The 26980-nt window shown below is 42.9% G+C and overlaps 1 protein-coding gene across 1 annotated transcript in view; it reads left to right on the forward strand.

Moving 5' to 3' along the window:
• The first annotated feature begins 237 nt into the window (after positions 1–237).
• The window catches only part of LOC117257910 (chemokine-like protein TAFA-2), a 127590-nt gene continuing 100847 nt past the window's right edge, over positions 238–26980 (forward strand). Inside the window, exon 1 of the mRNA XM_033628324.2 lies at positions 238–639. The gene's annotated coding sequence lies outside the window, so the exon portion shown is untranslated. The remainder of the gene's footprint in view (positions 640–26980) is intronic.

Here is a 26980-nt window from a genome sequence, read left to right on the forward strand (position 1 = left end):
CTTCTTCACATTACTGTACAGTATCATTTACGTTTCTTGCATGCAGCCTCTCCAGTCAGCTGTTCCCTGCTGGGGCCGCTAGGGAGCGCTGCTCCACTTCACAGCTGACAGTGGAGCGGCGCTCTCCATCTTCCAGGCGGACAGACGGGAGCGCACCAACAGTCTGCATGACTCCCCGACCGCATCGCACCTCTGTCCCGCCACACTTTGTCGTCACTCCCCCCTAAAGAGGATAAAGAGGGGGTTCTCGATGCAAAACACAATCCTGCTTAGGGAAGTCTAAAGTTGGATGTTTCCTCCATGTTGGTATGGCTTAATAACTAAGTTTCCAGTCTAACCCGCTGCGCACAAGAGGAGGAGAGGAGCGGAACTTTCCGGGGACCTTTTCAAGCACCGGAGTACCCGCTGGTTTTAACCCAGGAGGTGACATCTGCCACCGGCTTTATTTCTCTCCAGCCCGGCTGCGGAGGTGGATGATATGGTGTAACTTTTCCGCTCCAGTCGAACCTGACAGAGGAGCCGTTTTATGGTACCGGAGAGGGGATGCGAGCCTCTCCTCCGTCTCGGATAGCGGAGCGGCTATGAGGAGAGAGAATCACCTGCTGGGCTAACAGAAGAAAGACCACACCGCACCAACAGGTATGGATCACAGGACAGCCTTTATACACCTGCACAGAGTCGCCCTGGTGGCGCATCCAGCGGCTTCAATGCGCTTTCTGTTAAGTGTATGAAAAGTGTGCGTGATAAAAAAGTAAATTAGTGGCACACCTGCCACGCATGGACGCGCTTGTGTAACAGTCCGCTGGTTATCTCGTCTCGGAAAACCATTTACGGACAGAATGGATTACACTTCATCTGTTCCATTTAAGGGGGGATAGACAAGGATTTGATTTTTTTATGAAGGCATGGGAGTTATGCAAAAAATATTGCCTCGAGGTAATATCCCATCAGCCTGCTCTGGTGTGCTATCAGTTTTATTATCACGGTGCTGATTTTATAGCAAAGACAAATGATTGCGGTTGTTTCAGGTGTTGCACAGCCTATATAGGGCTGGCCTCCCTCCCTCTTTCTCTCTCCCTCTCTTTCTCTCTGACACACACACACACACACACACATAGGGGGCACGCAGGTCTTTGCTGTGCGTATATGGGCATATGGCGCTGAGTTCATGCGCTATTTTATGCAGAGCTGGTGTTTAGCGGGGGCAAACAGCTGCTCTTACTTCTCGTTGACTGATTCTGTGAGCTGTGCTGTGTCCAGATGTGCTAAATGATAAGTATGAACGCAGTGGTGCTGGTGGCGGTGGTGGGCGTCTTCTGCACAACACCATGGATCACCTGATGTACTGTAGATGGTGATTCATAAGATGACCTTTATTGGTGACAGTAGCAACATAGTGCATCAATTTGGTAGCAGGGTGGAGGATGTGAGCTGCTGAAGTTGTTGTGGGGGCTACTTTTAGGTCTGGATATGTTGATGTACACAGTCGGAGGTGACATTATAACATTTAAGTCTCCTGACTGTGTTATCTTATCTTATTTCTGGCCTTTTTATAACCTTGACTTGTTTATTAAATCCCCATGTGTGTGTACAAGCTGGTTTGATTTAAACAAAGATGGTCATCCCAACTGTGAATATATCTCTGACATGCTCCTGCTCCATCTGTCTCGTACTCTCCCTCTGTTTCCATGAGCCTCGGCGAGGAACACAGGAGAAGAGACGAGGCAGAGGAGTGGAGTGAGGGAGTTACAAAATAAGGAGGAAGAGAACTGACAGTGAAGCATGATTGACAGGAGAGTAGTGATGCAGGAAGGTGTCTGGGTGCTGGTTCATGAGGAAAATACAGGAGGCCATTAGAAGAAACAAATAAATGTGCGGTCACTGATTAGTTGCTCCTAGAATGGTTCTGGAATGTATTTTTAATATGGCCACAGGCTGATGAACACCACCATGAAATGTTACATCACCGCCCGTTCATTCAATAAACACTTTGGGTCTTTCTGCTCACATTAGTAATCACAGGTTCATGGAAGTGACGAAGAGGAGATGGGGGGTTGGAAATGGAGAGATAGAAAAAGGAGCACAGAGGAAGGAAGAAAAGGAATGAAGTTCAAGTGTTAGATTGTCATTTTTTAATAAAGCTTAAATACTTTGTATGAATCTATGTAAGTGTATCAAACTGACTTTTGTGCCGTGTCATTTAGGAAACATTCACTAATCGCAGCCTCCTTCCTGTGACACGCTGCACATACACCCGCTCCAATAAATAAAACACAACAGTGCTTCTCCTCATATGTTATTACTTAAATATGAATTGCCATGTTGGCTGAATCACATTACATCTCCTTCAAAGCCAGGCGAAAAAATCTGACTGAGATAACACAAGTGATGGAGAGGTCGATGTGGCGAAGAAAAAGCTTTGTGTGTGTTGGTGTGAATGTATCTTCTAATTTTCTGTCTTTGTGTGAGTTTGGACATTTTTTTGAAAGGCTGTTTGAGGGTTGGATTAAGTTTAAGTTAAGGCTTAAATTAATGGCCGCAAAGGGGGTCTCCACAGGTGTGGTTTTGTCATGTTGCCATAGGGAGGCAAGGTGAAATAGTCCAGTTTGAACAAGTCCTGTGGCCTGCAGTTTCCTCCAGTATGCCCAAGATTGCAAGTGTGCATTGTGTGAAAACAACAATCACATTTTGAAATGTAATAACATAACAACGGGAAAACAACTAGAAAAATGGTAATTTGAGTACTCTGCCATTTGCAAAGCAGTGTATTGTCCCCCGTATTGCTGTTCACATGCAGCCATTTATTTTCCAAACAAGCAAACATGCACTGGGGCGTTCCTGTGGCACAGGGATTAAGACGCCCACCATGACCTTTGATGCATCTCTCTCTCCCTCATTTCCTGTCACCTTTCCACTAATCGCTGTGTAATGAAAGTATTAAATGCCAAAAATAAATAAATGAATAAATAAAAAGAAAGGATACACATGTATGCACACATGGCATCTTTAGCTGAAAACAGGATCTTGATCTAAAATGACTTCTTATCCTTGTAGGGACCAGGAGTACCGCAATGTGATTGTAACGATAGATTTGCATCCCTGCAACATGAGTAATCAAGTAAACACACACACACACACACACACACACACACACACACACACACACGGAATCATACTCATGCAGCAAGCCCTCATGTTTCCATATCCCGAAATTTCCCTTTGTCTCCCAGAAAGTTATCTCTGGGTCTAAAAAGTGAAGCCACTGCACAAGTGTTTTAAACCTGCATTCTTGGTTGTTGACGTTATGGGACACTGTCTCAAGTTCTGCCTGTTATATGCATTGTCTTCTTTCAAGATGCTACGTCAGTACAATGCCGCAAATTGACGTTTTGTTTCCTTCAGCAACAAAAACACGTGGTAAGGATTAGGGGAAAAAAACAGGGTTTGGCTTTTGAATCTTATGGGACACGAACACTTTTCGGGTGAAAGCCGGTGTTTGTTGGATCCAGTCGTACTTTCGCCGCCTTCACTTTCGTCCTTGTCCATTTCCCCCTGATGGCGCCAGGTGGCATTAAAATATAGCATCATGTCGACATTAAAGGACGCCTTTTACATTGGTTTCTGATGCCGCAAGTCACTGCCCAAGCGCCGGATTTCGGTGACTTCAGAATGAGACCGGACTCTCTTTTACAGTCCATGATGTCTCCCTGTGCATTTCTAACACACATGCTCCCTCCTTCTACATTCTCCGTCTCTCTTCTTTTATCCTTCAACTCTAACAATAAGCCCTCTGGGCCATGGGAATGATGTCAAAGCCGCTGTCCAGAGGGACAGAGAAGGAGAGACAGGACAGAAAGACAGGAATACAGAGACAGGAAGGAGACAGACAAAAACAAGAGCAACCAGGAAGAAACAAAAAGTATAATATGTGTAAAAAGTGATTTTCTTTTCATTTGCCACCTCCTGTAGCTGTGCATGATGAGAAGAGAATAGGAGCGAATGAAAAAAGAAAGAATGAGAAAACAGGAACAAGTGAGACAGACACCTAAACAGAGAAAGAGAGAGAGATAGGGGAAAAAAAAGAAAGAAAGCTACAGGGGATAAATAAAAATAAATAAAAAGCATGTGTCCTATAAAAGGTGTTCTGTATTTCATTGGCCATCTCCAGTAGCTGTGTGTGGTGTGCCGAGGCCCAGGGGGGACAAGTAGCCACTCTAAATGTGTGTAACCCACATAAAGAAATTGTTTCTGGGAGATCGGGCCCCGTAAATTCATTCCTAGCCACCAGCCCTGTTCTTATCCCACCTCCCAAAGGTGAGCTATAACATCCAAACACATATATTTTTTAGATTCTTCCCCTCTCTACACACACACACACACACACACACACACACACACACACTTTTCCACCGAACACGCACACATCCAGACACCTCTGCTCCCCCACAGACACACATCTTTCAGCACTTTATCTGTATGCAATTTTTGCTCAGGATGCACATATACACACACACACACACACACACACATATTTTTTTACACACATTTTTTTTGTTGTTGCAGAAAATACACATTCACACAAACACATCCACACATTGCTTTGCTCCCAAATGGCTTGTGTGGGACAGTAACGGTGACAGCTACAACAGCATCAGTACCTGCTGTGGAACAGAACGGCGTCGGAGGGAAACAGCAGCAGATGCTGCGCTCACAGCTCCAGGATTACCTTAGCCTGAACAAACTCCATTACTGCCTCTATTACCCAGGTATACACAGCCCAGGAAAAAGCACTTTGCAGAACCACTGTTTACCCAGCACCTCTGCACCCCACACACTGTTTCCCTTGACTGCAGAGCAAGGAAGGGGTGAAGACCAGAGGGAGAGGACAGAAGAGAGAAGTTGCATGGGGGGGGGGGAAACATGACGCTTAGCTTTCAGTGTCTGTCTCGGTCACAGCCGGGGCAGTGTGCAGAGCAGAAAGAGTTAGGTTGTAAATTCAGCAATGAAATCACATTGGTATCTTACTAAGCTGCTTCCTTAATAACGTTGTTGTGGCAACGTAATTGCTGCGTGGATTACGTTCAGAGACGTTCTTTCAGGTCATGAAACACTACATTCATATACCATGTAGGCTCCCGAGGGAGGATGATGGGTTTACAAAGTGTCGGACTTTGGCACCAGAATGTCAGGTTTGCATCGAGACTCTTGTCTTAGGTTTAGGCAACAAATTGGTTTCAAAAAGTCGTATATAAATGTAATTTGTAGGAGACAGGGCTACACCCATACACAAGTACCTAGCAGGGAAGACATTTTGTTTCTCTGGGGACAATGGTGCTACATTCTACATTTAAGTGGTGCAAACAAGACAGTCAACGTAGGATGCCAAGACAAAACAACAACAGAGCAAAAAGACAAGTCAAATGCAAGAGTCAGTGCAAGAATTTAAAATGTATAGGTCATTGATAAATAAAAAATGCTTTAAAAATTCTGTTTCTTGCTCCTAACATAAGAGGACATGCTGGTCTTCTATATTTAATATCACCGCTAATTGAATAGCTTTGTGTTCTGGACATTTGTCTGACAAAATAAGCAGTTTTCAGACATCATGTTGAACGCCAAAAATTTTGATAGCTCAGTAATTGGTTAGGTCATTTATCAAGCAAAGATGCAAAAGGAAATCTGGTTAGAGCTTCTTAAATATGAGGATTTGCTGCATTTTTTTTTCTTTACATCTTAAATAATTAGGTGTCGTGGGACTCTTGGACAATGTATCAGACAAAACAAGCAACTTTAAAACATAAGGAATTAGAAAATGAGGAGGGAAATAATCAAAAAGAGTAAGCAACAATAAAAATAAGCATCAGCTGAAGCCATAACTTCATCAAGTAAAAGTACCAAACTTTTTTATTATTCAAGTTTTTATTGGTTTGAAAGGCTCAGGCATACAAGAATACGAATATGGAGGTGGACTCATCACTCTACAGGGTCACATAATCACAGAGCAAGTTCATAGTAATGTAGGCTTATCTTCCATTTTTGATATGAGTCCATAACCGGTCCTGAGGAGATACTCCTTTCTCCTGATCACCATTTATTCTACTGAGCATACATTCATATGAAGCTATTTTCACCATTGTATTAACACATCCTTTCAATCCCGAGGCCTTTGTTGTCTTCCAGTGCCTTATAATAACTCAACAGACAATTATTAACCCACAATAATGACAACCTATCCGATGCACACTTGGGTACATTTGGTATTTGCAACCGATCCTGCAGTAAACACAACTTTGGGCTTAAAGGTATTTCTGAACCAAACCAACAAGTTAAAGTTTCTTATACTCTCATCCAGAGTGGTCTGACCACACTACACTCCCATATACAGTACAGTGCATGAAAGGTCTTGTTTCGGTTTTACATTTCCAACAGCTATTGTTGTTTAACAACTTTATTCTGTGGAGTTGTAACCACGTATGATAATATCTTTGCAGTACCTGATATTGTTCATTCGCATATTTACCACATCCTGACATAATTTTAGACCATCTGTCACTATCAATTTCTTCCCCAAGGTCCCTTTGCCAAATCAATTTGAAATAGTTTATAAAAAATGAAAAGTACCAAGCTTTTGCGAGTTACATATTGTATTAATTTGAACACAGTCAGAATAAACAAGATATCTTAAAGGCATAGTTCAGTTTTTTTTAAGTGGGGTTGTATGGGGTACTTATCCATAGAGGGTATATTACATACAATAGATGGCGGTAGGCACACCCCCAGTTTGGAGAAGCAGGCTGGAGTCCAACATGAAAGCTGAGCTGCTGTGGAGGGGTCAGCAACAAAGTGTATTTTAGCCACTTAAAAAGAGTCCCACTAAAAAAATGAGTATCAGTTTAAGTGTATGCTACATTCAGAGTATTTTCACTGCTTCACCTTAATGTCATATGTGATTTCCGATGGGAAAATGAAGGCGCTTTCTCCAAAGCCAGACTCCATTGAGAAAAACAGTAATTTAATATTGTTGAACACAGGAGCTGCTGGTCTATGGCTGCCTCGTTCTTTGAGTTAGTCAGTGTTATTGACTATTATCGATTATTTGACTTTGGCTTTAAAAGGGTTAGTTTGGATCCACCAAAGTCACACAATAACCCCAAAAAAATAACTTTTTGAAGCAGCAGTAGACCAGCAGCTCTTGTGTTCAGCAGGGTAAAATTACTGTTTTTCTCAATGGAGTTTGGCGACTTTGACAAAAGGGCAGAAGGGCTTTCCCATTGAAACAAGCTGTCTGACAGAAAGGTAAGGCGGTGAGAATACCCCCAATAAAGCACACACTTAAACTGATATAGATTTCTTTTTAGTTGGAAATTTTTAAGGTGGCTAAAATACGTTTTGTTGCTGACCCCTCCACAGCAGTGCAATCTCAGCTTCTGTGCTGGACGGCTTCTCTAAACTGGAGGTGTGCTGGTTGACTTCTACTGTTTGATATGTACCTCAAACAACCCCCTCAAAAAAAACAACTGAACTATCCCTTTAAGGCATCATGTTGAATTCTGTTGAGCTGTGATTGTTGTCATCATTTTTGACATTTGCTATGCTGAAAGATGACTAAATTAACTGAAAATAATAAGCGGTCGGTAATAGATAATAATAATTATTCGTAGCAGAAGACAGACAGAGAAGACGGAGATGACGGGAATACTGTGTGGCAGTGCTTTCCTCCTTTGACTAATGAGGGTATGTGATAGGGCATCGGTGAATGATGCTCTGTGTGTGTGTGTGTGTGTGTGTGTGTGTGTGTGAGTGTTTTCCAAGGCTATATATTCGATTGCAGCAGTGCCGACAATACAATGCTGAATAGTGTAAGTGGATGTGCAGAAGGTTAATAAGAGAGAGAATGAGAGAGAGCATGAGTGAGTGTGTGATTCTCTGTGTGAAAATTTGCCGTAAGAACGCCTGTGTGTGTGTTTATGTCTGCTGTGAGTGATGACCTGCCGTGTCTTTCAGTTGAAAGCCATCCATCACCCTCATCAGTGACTCTGGGGTCCTGTCATTACATGTTTCCCTTCATTTACACTGTTAATGGCCATCTCTCTTGACCAAACTCTCCGCTGTGCTCTTGCTTTCGCTCGCTCGCTCTCAAACTCAGATTTTCATTTTTAAAATAGAGGTGGGCATTTTGATTGATCAGTTCAGTTAAAAAGATTACTGACTATGTAGTTTGTTCACTTTCCCCTAAGCTAAGCAATCAAATGCACTTCAGTATGTACATCCATAAGTGAACGCATCACTTCTTTCCTTTTAATGAGATTTTCACGACCAAGTAACGTACTGCGTCTGACCCCGGTGCTCTCAGTCACCAGTGAGGGAAGCTCCACTGCTGACAATGGTCATCAATATAGTTTAGTGTATTTGTTTACGCATATACACAATAATATTAAACAAAAATAATGCAAATAAGTATGTACGTAAAAACAAAAAATGTAATGCAGGGCTGCAGAAAACCCTAGAGAGTCCTGATCAAGGCGCTCTCCAGGGTTTATCTTAAGCCGTTAGATGGAGTAAAATATTATAAGGATGGAAAAGAGGGAAAGATAAAAGATAAGATTGTACACATCGGCAGACGTCCATATACTTGTACACAAAGTAATAAAAAAAGACTAATTAATAGTGGGCTTACACAGATAATATAAAAGGATAACACTGGGGAGATAAAATTAAACCTTTTACAAGTTTTCTTGAGCAGCAAAATGGCAGAGCTTTCCATGTCACTGACAAAGGGATTAAAGGGACAGTTCACCCCCACATTATAAATATATATTTTTTCCTTTTACCTTTAGCGCTATTTATCAATCTAGACTGTTTTGGTGTGAGTTGCAGAGTGTTGAAGATATCAGCTGTAGAGATTACTGCCTTCTCTCGAATATAATGGAACTAGATGGCACTCGGCTTGTGGTGCTCAAAGTGCCAAAAAATTACATTTGAAACCTCAACATCAATGTCTCTCTCCAGAAATCATGACCTGGTTACTCAAGATAATCCACAGACCTTGTTGTGAGCAGTTTCATTTAATCATTTAGGAACTATTTTCTTTCTACTGAATGACACCATTTGTATCACTGAGCAGAAGGAAGGGTGCATCTACTCACGGATGAGTTAGTCAACATGCTCATGACTGTGCAAGATGTTAACATTGATGGCGTCCTTGACTGAGCTCTAAGTTTAGCTAGCTCAGCGGTGCTGGGTGAGGTAGCAGTAGATGCACACTTGGTGGATGTAGTTTGGTAGAAAGAAAACAGTTCCTACATGAAACTGCTCACAACAAGGTCTGTGGATTATCTTGAGTAACTACGTCATGATTTCTGGAAAGAGACATGTGATTAATCAATGCATTTTTGGCACTTTGAGCACCACAAGCCGAGTGCCATCTAATTCTATAATATTTGAGAGAAGATAGACATCTCCAACACTCGGACAACTCACACCAAAACATTCTGGATTGATAAATAGCACCACAGGTAAGAGGAAAAATACACGTTTTTAATTTTGCTGTGAACTGTCCCAAAAAAACAAACTTTAACCGAGATGTATGACTAATAGGAGGCCTGAGTTCATAGTTGTTTTGAGTAGATAATTGCGGAAATGATGACTTTAGGAATACTGCTGATTAAAATATGAGGGAAGTAGCCTGTTCAGGGAACTGTACACAAATAGATCAATCTGTATTTGGTTGATTTAATAAACTCTGATGATGCCAAACTGGATAAACAGTGGTTGAGATGAATGAGTTTGATGTCCGTTTCTGAACAAAAAATGGGAGCAAGTTTAGTGGAATGAGTACTCGCCCAGACTGACTTAGATTAATACTGTCAATTCACTTTGAAGATTTGGTGTCAGAGTTTTGCTCATACATGTGCTGAACACCTCTGTTATCAAGTTTGCTTTATTGTCTTGACTATAATCAAGCATAGTACTTCTTACGCAGGTTTATCATGAAAGTAGAACAATTAAAAAATTTCATAAAGGAGCAAGAGGTTTGCAAATTAGTGATAATTAAAGAAAAGCTAATCACTGGAAACAGTTCATTAAAAAATATAGTTTATTATTATATATGATGTAACATGAGATCCATAAACTGCAATGCCTCTTTAAAATCTCTCTGGCTCTTTCACACTAACACACACACTCAGAGATGAACAACTGCTTGTATGCATGTTGTAGCAAAGCTGTGTAGTCTCTCCACACATCACCTGCACACACTATATACTGACGCAGGCTGGTTGCGAATGTGTTTGCTTTTACCTCTTCCCTCCTAAATATGAGTAAACTGCATTGTGTCAAAGACGTGTTTTTACTTTGATTTACAAAGCAAATAATTTGCTCTGTAAGCAGTTATTTGATTGGCGTCAGTTTTGTGTTGCAGAGCTGTTAAAGCTGCCGGCTCATTTGTGATAGTATTTCAGAAACATTAGATTGTGGTGGATGCTGCGGTAACACGGTGGCTAAATTCATGGTGTGCAGGTTAACTAAAAGTATGGCTGCAATTGTAGCAGCCGACTGTGCTGTAGCACGTTGCAACTTATTAAGAAGGCAATTTGATTTGTTGATTTTGGCGCGGCTATAGCTTCTGCTAATGAGTCTGCAGTGACAGGAGCCTCCACCAGTGTGTGGGCTGGAGATGTGGTATCACTTACAGCGTGGTAATAAACGGGCCGACACCGACGCTTTGGTGGCATCACGGCTGACTCATTATGGCTGATGGCAACGAGGAACCAGAAGTCAGAGCTATGCCACGCACACAACCCTCCGGCAGCTTTCTTCATCAACAACAACTACACAGCAATCACTGTGGTCATTAGGCCAGCATAGTGTTGGGGTGTGTGTGTGTGTGTGTGTGTGTGTGTGTGTGTCCTATCTCTGCTCTCCTGAGGGTGTTTGTGTGAGTCGTGGTCATTCCTTTGGCGGCGGTGAAGGAAAGGTTGGGAGCAAATGATGTCCCAACAGGCTGAGACATGGGAACCACAGAGACACTCGTAGTCGCTGATGAACTGAGCTGCCGTTGACAGAGTATAATGAGAGTCATAAACTCACTCACTTCTTTCTTTCAGTAATTTCTACACTTTTTGTGTGTGTGTGTGTGTGGCTCAGGGCCTATCCTACTGGCTGCCTGTGTTTGTCTGTGTATGCCCTTTTATCTTGTAGTCTTTCATTATGTTCTTATAAGTGGAACCACTAGCTATTTTATGGCTGCCTCATTAGGTTGTCAGGCAAGCCCACAGCACATGCAATTATATCTAATTACGTAATTATGAATTCAGTATAAAGCTTTATATACTGTAGATTGGTATGTTTGTGCTGGAGCGCAGACATAGCAGTAATTACTGCAATGTGGGGGGGGGGGGGGGGGGGGGGTTGTGGTGTGTATGCGTGGTTTATAAGTAGCTGATCTTTAGCTTGAAGCCCACTAATGGCAGAGATCAAGAAGGTGGTGGAGAAATGTACACACACATTTTAATACGTTTGTGTCCACATTTCAACCACAAACTACACACTACACACTAGCGATGCCGTTGTTTAGCTCGGTGCACTATAAGCTTTGACTCCAGCTGTAGAAAGCTTTTACATTTAGTCAACAACTGAATCAGTAAACACACTCCAACCAAGAGCTCAGCTCGGCTACTTTTTAATCTCTTTTCTCAACAAGCAGAGAAAAACAAAACAAATCTCGTACTTAGAAAATAAAAAGCTCTGTTTAAATTTAAACATTTAGATTCAAGAGCAATACTACTGCTTCTGTTAAAGCAATTTTATTAAATAATGGATGTAGCCATTGTGATGTCACCTACTTCAGTTTGGCATTTTGGTCATCACCATCTTGAATTTTTGAAGCCAGAAGTGACCATATTTGATCAAGAGGGTGGAGTTGTGGAGTGAGGGGTGGATCTAAATGAGAGCCTGAGGTGACGCCTCGCAGGAAGCCCGCCCCTCAAAACCGCCACACCCTTAATTATGCAACATGTCCTCACACAACAGTTTGTATGATATCCTACCAAAATGCACACACAAATGATATCCTATGAATTAGGAATCCCCATGAACAGCGCTATGTACTCAACCCAAAGTTACATAATTAACGTAAGGATGTCAGGGTTAGGTAAATAAAGTTGCTATGGTAAGGTTTAGGAAAAGAATTATGGTGATGATGTACCTTAAAATGACTCAAAGTTCACAGGGTTCCCCACACGGTCTCCTTGGGGGAAATTACTGCGTTTTCTGAAACATCCACCACCCCATCCCCATTCCTTACACAGACCAATCAAGACCGCTTGTTTCTTTACTCCCGTCAGCGCTTTGGTCATGCGATCGCAGCCTTCCATAGTACATGGTTTATGCATGAAGTACTGGCTCATGATTACGTGGGATATGTATGAATTTTGGTGCATTATGTTTCGTAGGAAAAGAGAGGTTGTAAATATGTTTATGTCTGCGGTAAAATTAGGCATTTTAACATGGATGTCTATGGGGATTGACTCGCTTCTGGAGCCAGCCTCAAGTGGTCATTAGAGGAACTACAGTTTTTGCAACCACTGCGTTGGCTTCATTTTTCAGCCTCGGAAAATGTCGCTTGAACTGCACAAGTGGGACTGGAAATGGCTGATATTGTAGTAATAGCTACATATAGGCCGGTCCTATTGAGGCTGAAGTACAACAGCTACTACAGGTGTAGACAGGAAGAAGCTGAATACGGTTGGAGCACAATGTACTGCAATGGGTCCCCCCTTGTATTGATAACACAAATAGACCTAATGTAATACTTTTTGAAAAAGTGGAGCAGAGTGTCTAGAAGTCTCAATTACTGATAGAGTAAGAAATATGAACAGGGACAGCCTCCATTTTAGAGGTCTTGACTGGCTACTCAGCCAATAACTCACAAATACAATTGTTTTAGTTGTTTTAGGGCTCTGCCTTCTGCACCATTTTTACACATGTGTAGGCCTACTGGTATTAGATGGAGGTAGGATCAGGAGCACTCTAGTGTTGAATTAGTGTGCACTGCATGGCTTGAATGGCTGCCATGCAGTGCAGGGAAAGAGAATGGGAAAGAGAAAATCTTAGCAGTTAACTTCTACTGTATAACTGCACTTTAATTAATGTCAGAATGCTTAAAAAGTCATTAATTTGTCATTTATTTCAAATGTTTAAAAATAATGCATTAAGCTTGTGCGCCCTCCACTGGCCGGCTATCACTGGTGTCAATGCTGCATTTTCAGAAACATACTGTTATGTAAGTTTGGCTTCCAACATCAATGACACAGTCTGCCCAGTAAGAGGGAACACCTAGTTAAGAAGCTCAAGAGCGTAGGACTGGTTCCCATAATCCGCATGCTTCAACCTTCCAACACAGCCGGAGCATTTCTGTTTTTCTACCAGACACGTTTCACACCAGCACTCCAATAGATGAGATAAAAAAAAAAGAAACATAGTGGAAGAGGGGAATGAGCTACAGTAGGTGGTGTGCTTCAATGTGTCATGTTTCTCTACAGATCCTATTGAGGAAAGCAGGCGAGGCTGCTAGGCTCCCAGTGTGTGTGCGAGTCAGGGCTGACAGTAATACAAGCAGTATCTGGCACCCCCTCCCAGGGATCACATCCTTAAGACGGCTTCTCTTACTAATCCCCTCCTAATATGACTAATATTATGACACTGCCATTAGCCAGAGCCCTCCGAGGGCACACAGAGGGAGAAAACTACAGCCATGCACATATGCATGCACACAAACAGCGGTGTTTGGGTCAGGGTTTGGGGTATTATTCTGCAACGTTTTTCAACAAATAAACAGCTTTTTAATGCTCTGTTTGTGCCTGAACACAACATCGATCTAGCTTTTGTCATCTCAGACATCCAACGCTGATTTGGTCATTTGTGGAGTGAACCATCTGTTGGACGGATAACGATGCCCAATATCTTTCTGCCAGCAGCCACAGTTGTTCATTACAGGAATGTGTTGCTTAGCTGGACTTAGTGATAGCCCCAAGGCTGAGAGGACAAAGACATGTGTCAGCGCTGGCAGAAATCAAAACCAGAATCAGATTTATTACCAAGTCGGTATTTGCCTCGGTGTTCTGTGCATGCAATAAACATATTGAAAGGAAGTAAAAATAAAGCACAAACAAGACTTAATCAACAAATGGCAAAAGGAAAAAGCATCAGTGACTACAGAAAGATGATATCTACTGTAGGAAATGACACATCAGCAGAAGAAGAAAACAGGATTTTACTCGTAGCCAATTTGAGATCATTTAGAATCGCATTATTTTAAGGTGTTTACGTGTTTGTACGATCTCGTCAGCGGATAACACAACATTCTCTCAGTTCGAGTCAGGATAAGACTCGGGCTGTGTGGGTGAGGTAGAGAGAGGCTCTGAATGCAGAACAAGAATTCTAATTTTAAAGCCATGAATTACCAAAAGACTGCTTTCAATTTGATTGAATCCAACTTTATTAGCATTCCGCCTGCCTTTATGTGATGAGGCTGAGCTGGCCTTGTGTCCTCTCCCGAGCTGCAGCTGTGGCAGAGAAGGGCACAAAGAGGAGCTTAATTTGTGATGCCGATGGCTTTGGGGGTTTCGGTCACAAGGAATTACATTGTCAATTATTTTCCATCAATATGTTTCCTACACGTTTTGTTGCTCTTATCTTCCGTAGGAATTCTTTGGCTTTTACCTATTAAGCATGTCTGTACTGTGATGTGAAAATGAGACAGCAGCTAGTTAAATTTTTGGCCATGCTAGGAGTATGGCTCTATAGATGGCAATGTTGGTCCAGCCTGAAATTTCGACACCACTATTAAATGGATTTCCATGAAATTTTTGTAAATTCATGGTTCCCAGAGCATGACTTTTGTAATCCCCTGACTTTTCGTCTGCCACACATAAGGCTGACATGTGTGGTTTTGAGTAAAGTATCTCAACAACTACTGGACAGAATGCCATGAGTTTAACACATCCATTAATAAGCCCCTAAGAAGTGAATTGCCCCTTCAGTAAGTCCCTCCCCTTGAACACAGACTGACCAATCATAGCTTACCACTGGCCAGCTCCGACAAGGGTCCGACAACAACACAGCTGTGCTCCACTGACTCTGATGCAATAGTTTCAGATTTCCTTGATTTTCGGGCTGGTTTTGTGGATTTGGAGCTAAATGTTGTGCCTGGAACAGGTCGTGTATTAATGATACTCATTACCTGGAGAGGTTGGAAAAAGAGATACGTTTCTTCCCTGTTCCAAAACCAAAATCAAACCCTGAAAAGTTTAGGGTTAGCTAGCTAGCTACTGAAGATATAGCCTACTGAATTCCAGGGAAACTGTGCGTTGTATGTTGTAAGGCCCTCTGAGACAAATTTGTGACACTGAGCTATATAAATAAATTTGAATCGAAGTGAAATTGAACTTCTTGCTGTCGCTGTCTCTTGTGAGTGTGTGTGATGAAGAATGGATAAGGTCAAGAAATATTCAAAGCTAAATGGCTTACAATTCCATCATTATTGGAGACTGGCTCTTCAGGTGAGAAATCCAACACATTCTCACTCTGACACACATCCGTCGCATATTGATGTTTGGTCATGGAATTTCCACGTCCACATATGACGTGCAAGGTGCCCTGGGTGTGTTGGTCGTTGACGTTGTGGGACACCGTGTCAAGTTCTGCCTGTTACATGTATTGTCTTCTTTCAAAATAAACGCACTATGTCAGTGCAACACCACGGATTGACGCTTTTTTCCTTCAACAGCAAACACACATGGTTAGGTTTAGGAAAAAAGATCAGGGTTTGGCTTTAGAATCCTACAGAACATGAACACCGCTCTCGTGGGTGAAAGTCAGTGTTTGTTTGACCCATCCACCACCCTTCCTGGCCGCCCCAGTTAGCCTTTTGCGGCCTTAACTTCCGTCCTTGTCCCGCCACATTTCCACCTGACTCCGCCGGGTGCTGTTAAACTATAACGGCAACTAGCTGCGTATCATGCCAACATTTTTGGTTTCTAATGCTGCAAGTCACTGCCCAAGCACTGAATTTCGACGACTTTGGAGTAAGACTGGGCTCAGGCATTACATTTAATTAGTAGGTGTCCTCACGTGAGTTTAAGCTAATGCAGAGGTGGAGTACAGATCTTGAAACAGAAGTAGTAATAACTGTGTGAGGTCTTCTGTTGATACACTTCCTGTTGGAGTGAGAAGTAGCACTTTACAGGCCATGACACTGCGGTGGCGGTGTGCCTTTAGCTTTAGTCTTGTTTTTTCGAGTGCCCTTATCATCCATCGCTGCCTTTGATGTTAAAGAGCTCTGATTTGGTTCCGACTCCGCATGTTTTTATTCTTTACTAAACAACAAAAAAGGTGGATATGGATGATAACAGCAGTGGATAAACCAGAGAGGTAAACGTATGAGAATTAAGTGTTTATTAGGCAGATCTCATCATGAACATGCCATGTGATGATCAGGTAAGTTTCCACCATTAATGTTGTAAGCTATAGGAATTAGTGTCAGACTGAGCAGTGAGTGCACTGTATATGGTCTGCTTAGAGGTGGCAACTCTCTGCTCAATCTGCAATATCCCGGACTACACTAATGAGGCTCTTAAAGGGCCTCGGACCGTCTTTCTGAGTACTGCTATCCTGTGTCATGCAGTAGGGAGCTGTCCGTGGTGCTGCAGCAGCAAACACCAGGAAACAAACATGTTAGCAGTGGGTGCTGTAACCTACTTGGTATGCTTGTCATGAATTCATCAGATCACAATCATTCCTCACTGTGAATGTTGTCACCTCCCCCCAGTTCAGACCCCCCCACACGATGATGACAGTGCTGCCCTGTGCTGTCCGAGGCAGAGGTGGGGGTGCTTGGCTCCTTTAAGGACAGATTTGTTCACAGTTGAGATTTCCCAGCATGGGGAGATGGTGATCTTAAGAATCTCCTTGACATAGCCTGGTCCATCTCACCCCCAAAGGTGTTTGGAAACGGGGAGATAATGCAATGAGGCATGGTGTAGAGAAAAATCTATCTGACGTGGTGTTGTTTGTTCATGGGGAGAGAGAGGAGAGGGGAGGGCAGCGGGTCGCTGCAAAGGAAGAACAGCTGCTGAAAACACAAAAAGGGAATGCTTGAAAGTGAGCGCACGGAGGATAAACAAAAGATGGAGGTTTGTGAAGGAAGCTGTTTGTTCTTTCACTTTGAGTTCCATGCAGTATTATAACCTATAGGAAGGAGGGGAGATTTGAATAGTGTTTTGGGGGGAACGCAGTCTCCTTGTGTCACCCTAATTCAATTTCAACTTTAAAGCATCCTGTTTAAATATTAAACGACCCATTTCCAACTCTCCCTCTCACTCTGCGAATGTGTGTTTGCTAGTGTATGTGAGTGCATATGTGCATATATATGCGCATGCATGTACAAACTTGCAGCTCATTAATAGATGATATCCCCGGCTGGATGGAGCTGTGCTAATGCACTTTTGTCCGTCCCTCTTTGTCTTGTCTCTCCATGTCCATCTCTCTCAAATCAACAGCAACTGCCACAGACTTGGGAGAACTGCAAAGACTGAAATGGGAGTTGGGGATAGGGTTGATATGAGGATCCTGTGTGTGTGTGCGTACGTGTGTGGGTGTGTGCCGGCGTGTGTGCGCAGGGTAAGCCTAAGGGGTAAGCTTTTAGAGGTCTGAGCAGAAGGGTGTGAGTGAGAAGGAGAGGACAGATTTGAGCAGTTATCTCTCCCAGCAGGCCTCCTGTCCTGCCTGCCCACATATCCACAAACACACATACACACAGAGAGAGACACACGCACACACACACATACACCATTCCCATCTGTAATCATGTTTAGCATGGCTCCCTCACACACATACACAGTCCAGTCCGAATGCTCTATCACATCCAGCTTGAACAGCATGCCTGTGTGCACCAGCAACAGCAACAGCAACAGCAACAGCAAAATCTCTCCACTGTACCTCCTATTGCTCACCAGAAACAAGCCCTGAGCTGCAAGCAGACAGAACATTGCCCGGGATTGTGGGGTTGATGCTATTTTTACAGCCAGTGTGATGAGGGGTGTGCTGAAAGAAATCTCGGCTCCCTTTCCCTCCCAGATAGTTTAATTAGACCAGCTGCAGTTTTTGCTGTCTCACCTGTCTCTTTGTTACCACAAAATGAATACGTTTTAGGGAGATACACATAAATGGATAAATGGATGGATAAATTGAGCGAGAACACAATCTGCACTCACTTTGTTTCTCGCGAAGGCAGATTTGCACGGGGAGTCGGCGATCGGGAATGCACGGGTGTGTGTGTGTGTGTGTGTGTGCTCACGTGCATGGCACATAGCGTTGCAGTCGGAGTGGAAATCAATGCAGAGAATATAGTGGCAATTACTACAGCAGCCTGCAAGTGAACCTAGTGGAACAAACTAACTAATACATGAATAAATAAGCACAGTGAAATGGAGATGTGTATCTGTGTGTGTGTGTGTGTGTGTGTGTGTGTGTGTGTGTGTGTGTGTGCGCGTGTGTGTGCGTGTGTGCGTGTGCGTGCAGACTGGCCTGTAGATCTTGGACAGTCCTTTGCTGTGCCAGCCAATTAACGAAGTGTGTAAACCGAGCTCATTAAAGAAACACAGCAAGGCCACACACACACACACACACACACACACACACAGTCTCAGTATCAAGCCAGACTCTCTCCTATTTCAAGCATACCATGCATAGGAAGTGAAAACCTTTTTTTTTCTACCACCACAGGTCTACTACAAAGTGTCTGCTTGTTTGTGGTTGCTTGTGTGTGTATGTCCCTCTTTGTGTCCGTGTGTGTACATGTCTGTGTGAGTCTGTTTGGACAAGCTGTAAAAGATTGATTTAGAGTTTGTTGCTTTGAACCAACTGCCAAGTGCTGCCTCGCTAACCCTCCGTGTTCAGAGAACAAAAGCTTTTCAAGGTCCCCACCTACGAACCATTCCTCTCTCTTTCTCTGTCTGCCTTCCGCTCTCTGTGACTTGGCGCCTTTTGGCTTCTTTTCTTGTCTTACACTCATCTATTTCAATCTGGGTTCTCCATTTCTCAGACTCTGCCCTTCTGTTTTCAAGTGGTGGCTGAGCGCAGCACAAATATAAGCTCTTCATTTGCTTAACTGCGTTATAATGTTGAGTCATGGAGATGCCGCTTTGTTGGTATCGTGAGCGGGGTGCTCGGCGTCTGTGTCTCTTAACTTTGTCGCTCAATGAGACTGTGAAAAATAAGCAGCCGAGAGACTTAGGTGAAAATATTTCCTCTTACTGCGCTTAATAAGCATGATTCATGGAACTGTGCAGACTATTATTAGTCACCCAAATGAGGGAAACAGAATAGAGTGGGAAAAGAGAAGTGTGACTGGATCACACGGCAACTGATTGTGTTATTCCTTCAGGGTCTGGGTGTTGAAAGACATGCCTGTCTGTCCTGTTTCTGCACAACACGTCTTAATTCAAATCAGCTTGATTTACTTTAATTCAGTTCAGTGGGATTTATCGGCATGAATGTTAATGAGGAGTGTTTCCCGAGCTTCAAAATAAGATCGCAATTATAGATGATGTGTATTAAATATTACATTTCGAACACTGAACCAGAGCCAATTATGCTAATCTATTAATCTTTGGAGACAGTTGCCAAGTAAAAATAAAAAAATATTTGCAGGTTATGACTCGTCTTTGCTTAATATCATTGTTCACTGAAGACCTTATGGGTGTTGTTTGATGGTCAAAATATTCTAATAGATCAGGTTCGGCTCCAGCAACTTGTAATACCTGCATTTGTTTTTTGTGCTAAATAGTATTGTTCAATTAAAAAAATAATGAAACTACTCATCAGTTGCCGCCATAATTGAAGTGCTTTCACCTCTTTGTGCGATGATGTGAGCACAACATGATTTTCTTTGTTCTCACAGCAACACGGCAAATGTAATATAAATGCAGAGATACATAGAAGTGTATGTTAATACAGAAGACAGATGCATCCTTTGGTTAAACCTCTTGCAAAGCAATATGTGTGTGTGTGTGGGTGTTGGGAAATGGGGGCATAGTGTGGGTCTGTGCATGCCTTTGTTTTTTTTGTGTGTACAAAGGCTGATAATGTGCTGAGCAGAGGATTTGGAGGATAGGGAAATGAAGCTGATGTGTCCAAATTTTGTCACAGATTCTGTCTGGTTATGCAATCCAGAGCAGCCGGTTATACCTCCGATGCAAAACACTGTATGATCCTTTTCATTATTCTGCAAAACTAAGACAAGCATTTCTTTGATTTTCATCAGCCAAGCCGCGAATGGTTAACCTCACAGTGCATTCAGATGCATAAAACAATTCTGCCGCGCACATTTACAACTAAGACGTGGAGAGCCGAGCCAAAATGTTAAGTCCTCATCCAACAGATGGGAGATTTAAGCACAAGCCACATGCTATATTGCTGAGGGGGAATCTAAGAATTGTGTCATTTTTGAAAAGCCTGACTGCAAACTGGTAATCAAAAACCCCAGAGCAAATCCTCCCCTGAGGCAAACATTCATGTATTCACATATACTTATGCAGCAGTATAGCCTGCGGGCCACCCATGGCGGCAACTGTATCCAGCACACAGCAGGACTGATCGGGGGAATACAGTAAATGATGTGCTCAAACTGTCTTTCAAGGTCCAGTGTGTAGGATATAGGAGGATATACGGACATAAATGGAAAATAATGTTTTCTTTAGTGTATAATCACCTGAAAATTAGATTTGTTGGGTTTTTATTTACCTTAGAGTGAGATAATTATAGCTATATAGAGAACGGATCCTATTCTGTGGAGATCGGCATGTTGCACCACCATATTTCTACAGTAGTCCAGATCAGACGAATTAAACACTGGCTCTAGATAGGGCAATGTTTTCGCCACCATAGTTAGAAGGCCCCTTATTTGATGTTTTTACCGGTTTTAATCACCTGGTTTGTTTGTTTTGGAGAGGAGGAGATGTCTACGGATAATTCGGCTCCCGATTAAAACCTCCTGAACAATGAACACTGAAGGATTTCTAACTAGAAGAAGTGAATCTTACACACTGGACCTTAAAGAAATGGAGGTTCTAATATAGGCTGAACACTCTCACATTTATGTGTTCCGTCCCTCCATCCGCCCATCCATCCAGTCATTCATTCCCAGTTCACTTCCTGTTGAACCCTCTGCAGCACGACAGTAGGAGTTGCCAGATTGGAGGGCTGTAGGGCTTGGTGCGATGCCAGTAGAGCCAGGTGGTAGGAATCTGTTGGAGATTAAACTGCTTGGTGACTAGCTACCCGGCTCACCCTGGCCCTAACAGACGTGGCACCCCTGGCTGATTGACCCGTGTGGCAGTTGTCGTGGGTACGGGTGGCAGGTCAAAGCCTGCCCTTATCTCCCTTCTCCTGGCCGGGGAGAGCTGTGGGTGTGGGAGGTCGTTTGGTGGTGCTGCCCGGTGATTAACACTTGCTATAATGCCATGCCAGGTCATAGAAACTTCCCTGGACTAAACTCTTATTGCGATCCTATTTATAGACATGACAGTAGTGGACCATTTGGCATATTCCTGGATTACATTCAGTCATGTGTTTTTGATTTTCAATGACAGTTTTGAAAAAAATGTCATTACAACATATTCATGCATGGCAGCTATTGTAGGGTTAAGGTATAACTGAAAGAACAGTTTGACATTTTGGGTAACTGTAAAACTTCAATTAATAGCCCGGGCTATTATTTGCATAAATCACTGAAATCAACAGGCCTACATTTGGGACAGGCTTTTAATTCCTTTCACACAAAACTGTTGCTCAGCAAAGAAATACAGTCAAATAGTTTATATAAACTAGTATGAATACTACTTGTTTAAAAATTAGGCTTCAAATAATATATTTATTTTGAATCATTCATTTGATGTAGCTCTTAAAGACAGTGCATCAGAGAGAAAGAGAGTTATGTCTCACGGCACCCAAGGGTTATGGCGCTCAGCATACCAACATAACTCCACTTTATCTTGTTAAAATAAAACTCACTTGGATTCATTTTTATGAAAACACTTTTGATTATTTTGGTCAGTGGACCCTAACGGACTAAAGGAATCTGAATGAATTATGGTCTTCTTTGGTGCTCATGGTTATATCTGTATGCACAATCGAAGCAGCTAACTAAATTTAGCTCAAGTGGGTAGCCAACAACCTGGTTTTATACATCCAAAAAATTCTATAAAAATGAACAGCTTGGCAACCAGACAAGGCTTCAAATTGAGACAGGCGTTTATTTTTTAAAATGTGTCGCCACACTGGGCTCGTAAAAGGACTGGGCGTTTTATTGGGACTAGGCTTTAATTGAAGTTTTATGGCAATGGCTTTCTGGCGCAGTTAGATGAGGATATCGATCCCACTCTCATGACTATGTGGTCAGTATTAGCTAAGTACAGCCAGCAGGCGGTTTGCTTAGCTTAACACTAAGACTGGAAGCATGAAAACAGCTAGCCTGTCTCTGTTCAAAGGGAAAAAAATCTGCCATTTTTTGTATGCAATTCCAAATAGAATAAGAAAATAATCAAACTTGATAAGGTACGGTTATTTTGAAACCATTTCTTAATTCAGAAAAATCACTGTATTATGATATACTCAGGGCTACCTTATTAGGTACACCTTGCTAGTACTAGGTTGGACCCTTTCGCCTTCAGAATTGCCTTCATCCTTCGTGGCATAGATTCAACAAGGTGCTGGAAACATTCCTCAGAGATTGTGGTCCATATTGTCATGATAGCATCATGCAGTTGCTGCAGGTTTGATAGCTGCACATCCATGAGGCAAATCCCCCGTTCCACCACATCCCAAAGGTGCTCTATTGGATTGAGACCTGGTGACTGTGGAGGCCATTGGAGTACAGTGAACTCATTGTCATGTTCAAGAAACCAGTTTGAGATTATTTGAGCTTTGTGACATGGTGCGTTATCCTGCTGGAAGCAGCCATCAGAAGATGGGTACACTGTGGCCATAAAGGGATGGACACGGTCAGCAACAATACTCAGGTAGGCTGTGGTGTTTAAACCATGCTCAGTTGGTACTAAGGGGCCCAAAGTGTGCCAAGAAAATCTCCCCCACACCATTACACCACCAGCAGCAGCCTGAACTGTTGATACAAGGCAGGATGGATCCATGCTTTCATGTTGTTGTTCTGACCCCACCTGGTGTGGTCTTCTGCTGCTGTAGCCCATCTGCTTCAAGGTTGGACGTGTTGTTAGTTCAGAGATGGTCTTCTGCAGACCTTGGTTGTGACCAGTGGTTATTAGAGTTACTGTTGCCTTTCTATCATCTTGAACCAGTCTGGCCATTCTCCTCTGACCTCTGGCATCAACAAGGCAAGTCACTTAAATCACCTTTCTTCCCCATTCTGATGCTCAGTTTGAACTTCAGCAGGTCGTCTTGACCATGTCTACATGCCTAAATGCATTGAGTTGCTGCCATGTGATTGGCTGATTATCTATTTGCGTGAATGAGCAGTTGATCAGGTGTACCTCATAAAGTGACTGGTGTGTATTTACCGTTACCATTATCTAAAATTACTTATACTGTGAGGGAGGAGTAAGGCATTATCACCAACCTCTTGTTGCCCATTAGACGAAACCACGACACAAAATAATCTGCGTATGAGACTTAACAATATATGTTTCTTCATGTGAGATAGCCGGTATGTAGTGGGCACTTTTTCTCAGTTACTTGTAGCTTTACTTGCCACAGTTTCAAGTACTGTAGCTTTTCCAACACTGGACATAAATTGTAAGTGCTTCACCACCAAATTGCCCAGTATGAACTTAATTCATTGGGACTCAGTTGTTTACTTTGATGGTGAATCAATGATGCAATCATGTGTTGTGAAAGTGTTTTAAATGGGACCTTGAGTACGGCAACCTTTTCAACCTCACTCAGGACTTTATTCTGTGTTTATGAATATAAACTCAAACCAGAGACACACAGAAAAGTCCACTGAATGTGCTATCATACCATTTCAAGCTTTTGCTAATATCGTCTCCTGGACACAAAGCTCTATTAAACAGGAATGTGAATGAAAAGAAAAAGGAAAGGAAGCTACTTTTCTTCGTGGCTCATAGGTTTCTATTCAAGGTCTCTCAATTTGTCCCAGTGCTCTCCCTCTCTCTTGCTTTTGCTCTTGTGTGCAGTATCAAATCTATGCAAGTCACTGGGGAGCTGCAGACCTTTACCTGCTCTGGTCTGGCTGTGTTAAAGGTCAGATATGAGAGAATCCCACACACTGGTCTCAGATGTCAACACTGCCCGCCTCCCACAGCTTGGATTAAGAGGCAAGGAGACGATGGCTGCCAGGAAATCACTTGTCCTCCAGCCTGTCAGTAACAGTCTGTATCTCTGTCAGGGGCGGAGTGTGTGTGTGTGTGTGTGTGTGTGTGTGTGTGTGTGTGTGTGTGTGTGCGTGTGTGTGTGTGAAACAGAGCAAGAGAGCAGGTGTATGCATGTGTGTTTGTAATATCAATATCCCACTGATCCTCTTCTCCCTGCTGCGTGTGTTTCTGCACATCTCTGATTGCCAGATGTGTTTATAGAGTGTGTGTGTGTGCGCAGATTTATATTTGTCTAGGTGTGTGTGTTACGACCAGGTGTATGTCTGAGTCTCCCACTCGCAGTGAGAGATCTCTGTGTTGACAGGGCTGATGCTGTTTATTTTGGCAATATGCTGTCAGGGGCGGTGGGACACTGGCTGTGTATATATGTGTGTGTGTATGCGACTGTGTGTGCAGAAAGGGCTGTGTGTGTGTGTGTGCTGAGCTGTACATCTGATTTGCTGTCACACCCTGAATACACCGGGCTGTAATCAGGCATAATCAGGTGGTGTTAATGGGCATGTGTGGACATACTGTATATCTATATGTGTTATTCTGGAGAAGCTCAATAGGAATCAGGTTTAATTATGGACACACCCACTCACACACACACACACACATAAACACACAAGACCACACAATCTTCTAAGCTGTGTAAAAAAAATCTGCATCCACACATCTTTAACAGACTGCGCTTGTAATTCTAATACCTCTGTGACCACGTAATTGTTTGTCCGCTGTTGTTTTTGATGTCGCCTTGTCTGTAAGATAGCACCCTACGGCTAACTGCAGATGCCAGATAGTAAAACCAGTGAGGGGGCAAATGCAACACCATCATTTATTGGCACCACAGGGAATTCCTTTAGGTGTCTGGTGTCTAATTCGGGTCCTTAGGCACAAACACAACACATATGGTGTTGCAGAAAAAACAAGATTCATCTCTTTAAACCTTTAAAGAGGCAACAGATAGGATTTGGGTTTTTTTAGCTTGGCGCCACCTAGCGTCAGCGGTGTTGCTCGCACCATCGCAAAGACCAAATTGACTGTGGGGATCAGAGATAATCAATAAAATGTAGGCTGTAAAGCCACCAGTATACCTCTATGTATATGTAGAATGAGAAGGTGTGTGGACACTATACTAAATAAATGAGTAAAGAGACCGAGCAACAATTATCAGATTTATCTGAAGAAAAAAACAAATAGTAATGCAAATAATTATACCAGGATGCACAGTACCAGTACAAACAACTCACAGTAAATGATACCAATATGCACAGTATCAGTTCAAACAACAGTAGACACGTAAGGGATAATGTATAGTGAGCCGGTGAATGTTGACAAATAACTCCTGACAGGGGAATGGAACCCCGACGCACAGCGGAGTCATTTTTCAACAGTCACTGGCTCACTATACATTCTCACACACACTCACTACTAAAACATTCAAATGTTACAACTGGCATCAATATTATTAAACTGCTGGCAGAGTGTATTGACAGAGGAGAGGCGTTCACCAGACAAACGGGAGCGGAGGAGAGGATTTTACTCCACTTCTCCTGGTCGGAGATGCTGGGTGCCCAGTAGCTGCGGCGGGGGCGGGGGCGGGGGCGGGGGCGGGGGCAATCACTGTCTGAGGGCTGCCGTAGAATGGCAATGAGGATGTCAGCCGACCAACACTCACTACCTCACTACCCGGTCCCTGGGTCCCTGGTTGCGGCGATTTGCGATGCTGGCCAGCTAGGAGTTAACTAGCAGCCAGTACAGTACAGTCCTCTCTCGTCTAGCTAACATTTACCCGTGTTACTTACTGATCCATTAGAAAAAAAAGCTAGCTGGACACCGGTTCTGAAGCCTCTTTGGTCACGGAGCTCCCTCCATCTCTTGAACACCTGACTGAGGTTTACTCTTGTTTTTCCTCTCCTTTTATCTCTCTCCTTTTTGTGCATCCTCGCCTCCTCAGACAGATTAGCTCGTTTTCTTCTGGGAGGCCGTATTTCACTTATCTCCAAACTTTGTCCGTCTGCCATTGTGCTCCTGACTCAACTATCTCATGCCCCGGTCAGTTCCTCATAAGGACCAGCTCCAGTCCCTGATTGGCTGACCAACCACTAAGTAACCTATGTAAACGCTGATAGTCTGATTTTACTGTGTATACTACCCTGTGCAACCCACATTATTTTCATAATGATATATAAAGGCAAAAATGCTGTCTGTTGCTTCTTTAACAGCCATACTTCTTTCGAGGAGCCCAGCTAATTTAAAGCAAATGGACTATTTTAGATTTTCAGACCTTTGCAGGTAACTCTGGAAACATGTTCTGTATGGAAAAGGTCTGCACTGGTAGCTACTTGCTCATGTAAACTTTAATGACCTGTGAATGTGCAAACCCAACGTCCAGTCAGAGATCTCAATGTTTGTCTTATGGGAACTCCCTAAAAACTTGTATTTTACCTGGATGGTTTTGCACGATGCAGGAAACTCTGTGACCATCTCTGCCCATGAATGTATGTCCATACTTTATATGCTAACCTGCATGCACCATTGTAAGAACTAACTGTTGAACAGAGGCTAAAAGA

Source organism: Epinephelus lanceolatus, chromosome 8 (genome assembly GCF_041903045.1).
Source record: "Epinephelus lanceolatus isolate andai-2023 chromosome 8, ASM4190304v1, whole genome shotgun sequence".
NCBI classification, from domain to species: domain Eukaryota; kingdom Metazoa; phylum Chordata; class Actinopteri; order Perciformes; family Serranidae; genus Epinephelus; species Epinephelus lanceolatus.